Here is a 6,719-nt window from a genome sequence, read left to right on the forward strand (position 1 = left end):
AGACCACTTCGATATGAGTGTCGTATTTAATTACACCGACAAAATAGGGTGTGGGCGACCGACCTATCTCTGACACCAATCCAAGAGGTTGACAAAATCAAGTGGGCTGGATGTGACTAGTAGGAGATTTGACATGTCAGAATAATAGGGTATGTTAAGCCGCCCTACTATAATTAATGAGCAGCACAAAGAACGAGGTCATCATTACATCCCCTACTATAAATATCAGATTCCATTCTTGCATTTACTCTCTATTCAGATATTGAATGCACACATTTATTAATCACACCAATATCACAGCCATCACTTGGTTTTCATTGGTTCTTTGCTTAATTCACTCACTGACTTAAGCATCGGAGTGGCCACGCCGGGCACCCCTTCGGCGCCCATTCACGTGATTATTTTCTTGGTTGCAGATCTTTCTACTCAGTCAGGGAGAAAAGCTTCTGGTTCAAGCATATTTTGCTCTTGTTTCCTTCGTTATCTTGATAGCAGATTCGGTGGAGCCCCGACCCGGTTCATTCCATTTCACCCGGATCGAATCAATATATATATACTAGTTATGGAGAAATTCTTCTGCATATATATATTTATATATATGTGTGTATATATATATATGGAGAAATTCNCGAGTCTTTACTCGACTTGGGTTCGTATTAGTCTTGTGGAGGCGGATATCAATAATTTTCCAATGTTTTTTCAAAATTTTTAATAAATATTTTAAAAATATTAATAATATTATTATATCTCACCCGAAAATATGATTTAAGTTTTTATCCACCTAATTTTAAAATTCTAGTTATGCCACTGGGTGAGACCATGATACGACATCGAAAACTAGACCAAGGATGTGGACAGATGGACAAAAGATGATGAGATTAATTTTTGTTCGTGCAATTAGATACCATCATCCTCTAATAAAAATAACTAAAATCCGCTCACTATGAAAAGATATCTAATTTGATGAAGTAAGTGAACGCTTGAGTAATGGTCAGGAATTTGATTCCTCTACCAACACTTTTTCGGACGAGCCTGTGAGAACCAAATATTTGTATATAATTGAATATTGTAGGGAAATTTTAGCACAAGCTTTTTTCATTAGAATAATATTTATATAATATTGGTTGGAAAATCTTTTGTTAAGTCAATAAGATTACACCAAGGCATGCAAATTTAGAAATTGGGAAGGAAATTTTTTGCAAGATTTGGGTATCATTCAAATTAAAAGAATTAAGGTGGGATGTTGCTGGGGAATCTCGAAAATTCCTCCTAGATTAATTACCTAGTATGGGGATGGATAGATACTAGTGTACATGGAAGTAAATCATCCAAGATTGACCAAAATCCTTTCCACCTAGCAACCTAAATCTTGAACCAATGGAGAGCATGAGATCAAGGAATAAGTCTCACTAATTAAGCATCAAGAATTTCGAAATAATGGCAAGGAGATGAGAGCCAAAATTGAGAGATTTGAACCAAATTTAGGCATGATTGGGCTACTATATTGAGCTCCACCCTTCTCCCCTATAAATACCACATCAAAGCCTAGCATTCCCTACACAAAAAACTCGAAATTCCCTTGCTGAAATTCTTGAAATTCAGCAGCCTCTCCCTAGCCAAATTTTGCTCCAAATCCGTCCCGAAGCTTGCCTAAAAGGTCGAACCGAAGCGCTGCCGAACGAGGAGCGAGGAGCGATCTAAAATTCGAAGCAAAGCATCCACGTTTCTTTAGCAATTCAAAATACTGTAAGTGGGCTTGTTTTAAAATTTAAATTCCGGTTTTGATGCTCATGAAATTTTCGATTTTGGTTTTAAAAAAAAATTTCGATCGAGCTCCGTCCCCCGTCTATACGTTTTTATGAAATTTTGATACGTTTATGTTTTTACACTGCGAGAATTCCCTGAAAATGGGTGGAATTCCAACATATGGCCCTTCACGGTGGGATAGAACCGTTTTATGGCCTCGCCCCTTAGAGGATTAAAACTTAGGGACTGACGTCAGTAAACCGTTAAAGGTGAAAAATCGCAGTGTTATTATGTTATGGATATGATGAAAAGCATGCTGTATTTATACGTTATGTTTTCGAAAATGTTATAAAATTTTATGTTGTGTTCGAAATTCCCCCATTTACTGAGTATTTCCCAAAATACTCATCCTCTTACTCTCCCCTCCCAGATAAGTCCGAAGAACAGGTCGAGGACAAAGAGTCTGAGCAGTTTTGGGGCTGGTGATCCACGAGATTAGTAATAGATGTTATTTCGAATTTTTTCTTTTTGAATTGTAATACGCTTCCGCATTGATCACTTTTTCGTTTGGATTTCGTTTTGGAAAGACGATTGTTGTTACGTTTAAATTATGATATATAAACTGGTTTGGTTTATACTGTGCTACGAAAGGCTTGTTGTTTCGATCGTGTGATTGTTAAACAACGCCGGTGTCAGTCCCGAGTTTCGGGGCGTGACAGAGCCTGTCGCACATGTTTGTCCAGTGTGGTTTACCTGACTGATGTGATTTGCAGACTATTGTGTTAATTCGAAAGTTTACTCAATATACATCAAAAAAAGCAGTGGTTACGAGTTTTATCGTCACGAAAAAAAATTAGAATCGAATTAATTAAATAAAAATCTTGTGATATCCCATGAAGTGCCGAATCAAGGTAGAATCTCAACGGTCTGTTAGAGGAAATTAAGCGAACACATGCATATGCTTTGGTCTTTTATTTTATTTGACATATATATGATTGAGATGTTTTCGAAAACCTAGCTATTAGCTACAGCGATAGAACGTGCATTTGTCAACCAAAATGATGGAAAATCCCCTCAGATTTAATTAATATCGCACATGATCCAAAAGATTTTTCTGAGAATTTCGCGGGAATTATAGATTTGGTTATTTAATTTGTCTATTTTTCAGTTATATCCAAAATATTTCCGAGTTGTTGTTTTTAACGTAATAAGTGAGTCTTTGTTTTTAAGTTCTGATCTTTCTCACCGATGTGCTAGAGTGTCGTAAAAAATTTATGATATGACATCGGAAATTGGTAACATGACAACGTATCTGGTACAACACAATAGCAATCCGTTGAAAAATTGAATAAAATGAAAATGATGACCAACTTTTGGACTAAAATACAAATTGAAATATTTTAGGATTATAGATTAAAAATTAGATAATTACGAAATTAAAATAGTAATTTTCACGCTTTTAGATGTATAAAATTCTGTCGTGAATGTGTTTTTCGGCCTTTTTCATAACCATAAAAACTCTTAACAAATGAAATTTTGGATAGTAAAAATGCGGCTCAGTTTTCAAGTTTTCGGCATTTTAGTTCTGTAAGATAGTATGTTTTGGGTCGGATTTAGTCTTGTAACTTGTCAAAATTTGGTTTTAATCCTGTAATTTAGATTTTTTTTTGTTTTGGTCCTTTTTTTTTTTTTGTCGAAACCACTAAATCCATTGAATATAGTTTGTTTAACACCGATGCTCTCTTATGTGGCATAAACATGTGACGATAGGGGTGTCAAAATGCAACACGACCCGTCAACCCGACACGACCCAACACGGAAAAAATCAGGTTCGGGTTGGGGTTTTTTCGGGTTCGGGGTGGGTTCGGGTTAGTGCTGGGTTAGACGGGTTTCGGGTTGGGTCGCGGGTTGACCCGAAAACTTTTTTTTTTAAAAATATTACCTATATTTTTATATATTGTATGTTTGAACAAAATTTATTGTATATTTATATGTTAAATTTTCATCATTTTATATTTATTTTGTATATTTTTTATTTTTTTAACAATTGTTTATTTGATTTAGTAAATATACTTTTAATTTTCTACAATTAAAATTTCAAATTTAAATCAAAAATTTGTTATTATGTGTTTAAATTAAAAATATTACCTATATTTTTATATATTGTATGTTTGAACAAAATTTATTGTATATTTATATGTTAAATTTTCATCATTTTATATTTATTTTGTATATTTTTTATTTTTTTAACAATTGTTTATTTGATTTAGTAAATATACTTTTAATTTTCTACAATTAAACTTTCAAATTTAAATCAAAAATTTTGTTATTATGTGTTTAAATTAAAATATTATTATTATTTTTTATTTTTTCGAATTTTTTACATTAATTTTTTTAAAAAAAATAAATTTCGGGTTAAGCGGGTTAGACGGGTTGATTCGGGTTAGACGGGTTCGTGTTCGGGTTGGGGGTTTTCGGGTTGCTTCGGGTTGGAAAAAAATTCGCGGGTTGACCCGAAACCCGACCCACCCGACCCGATTGACACCCCTATGTGACCAGAATAAAGTCTATATTGAACACGTTAAAATTAATCTAAGCAAATAAGTTATTATTATCACATAAGCCACATAGATGAACATCCGTATCAAATAAACAATATTTTGTAGATATAATGGTTTTGGGGAAAAAAGAACCAAAAAAAAAATCTAAATGACTGGATAAAAACCAAACTTTGATAAGTTACAAGACAAAACCCAAAACATATCAATTTACTAAGTTAAAATTGTAATTTTTCCCCATTAATCAATTTTTGAGACCTTGTCATGGTTCTAGCACTTAAATGTTTGCATTTTTTTTCCTGAAAAAATGTTGGTAATTTACACTTACTATATTTTAAGTTTTAAGATATATTATGTTAAAAAATGTTAGAAGGAGACACTTAATGTTCGGATCGGATATTTGTCTATGCCAACAATTAGGTCAGTGGGTCGTCGCCTCTTCTTGGAGCAAGAGTACAATTTGAGGTAAAAAAAAAAAAATCTTGGGTTTGTGAAGTGAATTTTTTTATATTTTTTTGTAAAATAATACGCAAGTATGTCCAAAAATTACATTAATTTTGAGAAAATTATAGTTCTTTCATTTAACTTCCACATTTTTTTGTCATGTTGATGCGGTCAAGGTAGCTCAAGCTCTGAGGAAAGCGTGAGATTATTTAGAGTTTCCGGAATAACCAATCACGAGGAGACGACTGAAGAGATTCAAAGAAACATTGCATAGGCTTATGAGCAATCATAAAAAAATTGTAAGCAAGGAACCGAGTCCCGAGGGGTTCGTGATTCACGAGAGTAAGTTTGGGAGTCCGAGGAACGTGGTTCAAGTGCTTAAGTATGAAGAGGATGACCCCGGACAAGAAGCTCCTACACTAGGGCGGCCAAATATTACCGCCACAGGACGCCATATACCACTCAAGGTGAAGTCCAGAGAGCCTGGAGCTAGGACGACCAAACATTATCGTCCCAGCGCTCCACACACTGTCCAAGCTGCGGAATTCCAGAACCCTCCGCGCTAGGGGGGCCAAAATTACCGCCCCAGCGCGCCGTCTGCGAGAAAATATCTAGTTTCTTAGTTTAGAGTCCAAATTATTTGACAATCATTTCTTATGCGGATTGTCAAAGACGAGCTCTTTGAAGGTTCGTTTGAGTATCGATTGTTCTTTGTGATCGTTTATTACTAAACCACATAGTTTAAGGGTGAAGATCGCGCATTGCTTGAATCAAAAGATCGGGACATCGCGACACCGATCTTGTTCATTATTGAATTGAGGACACGATTTCAATTAATCTTGTTTGCCTTTCTTACGTTCGAGGATTCGTATAACATGTTGTCGGTCAATTCATTGTTTTAGTCCATTAATTTATATTTTTTTTCAATATTTAGTCATTTTTAATCGAAGTGATGAAGTGACGCTGAAAAAATTTATGTGACATTGAAAATTATTGACAGAATATTGAGCATTGCTGACTTCGGTGAAATACAAATTAATGAAAAGATCACAAATTGATCAACATGAAAAAAAATAGAAAGCATGAAAGTTACGTGATAAAAAATATAATTTTATTTATGAAATATTTTTATATATGTGTATAAATATGACACTATTTATAGTTGTATCTAAGTCTTATAAGAATGAAGCTAGAAAATTAAAATATACAAATCTCATATGATTCACATATAAATATTACGAGAGTATGTAACTAAACATATTTAAAACAGGTTGTAAACCCTTATACGTTATAAGTTATTCTAAAAGTTTTTAATTTATAAACTCTTAAAAAAAAAATAAGTTGTTATAATATTTATATAAAATAAAGTAATTATGAACTTTAAAGATAATGATATTTTTAGTAACATAAGAATTAACATCATTTTACGATCAAAGTTACAATAAGGACCGTGATTTTATGAAAATAATAAAAATCAATATTTTTTGACATATATTTAGATTTGCATGATTAGATTTTGGGAAAAAATATTTTTTTATCAATTAATTTGTCTAATTTTAAGTTTTGATCCATTTAATTTTCAAAGTTCGATTTTAGTATAATAATTTTAATTTTCAATTATTTTGGTCAAATTGCAACCATGACATTAAAACATCATTTTTTCCTAGTGCAATCTAAGTTGATTGTTTTTAATTTTTTTATATAATTAAAAATGTATAATAGAAAATACTCTCCAATTTTTTTAAAAAATATTTAAATGAAGTGTAACTAGGAAATTTAATTACATTTTAGTTTCAAAATTTTTTTTAAAAACAAATAAAACTATTTTCCACTTCTTTCAGATACTAAATATTTTTCTTTATACTTTTTTACACCATTTCTTCTTACCCCACATGCATTGCTTTATTTTCGTAGATCTTATTGCCGGATTTCGATCAACTTTTATGTCTCTTACTTACTTTTGAATATTTT

The sequence above is a fragment of the Primulina huaijiensis genome, chromosome 9, assembly GCF_012295235.1.
Source record: "Primulina huaijiensis isolate GDHJ02 chromosome 9, ASM1229523v2, whole genome shotgun sequence".
NCBI classification, from domain to species: Eukaryota; Viridiplantae; Streptophyta; class Magnoliopsida; order Lamiales; family Gesneriaceae; genus Primulina; species Primulina huaijiensis.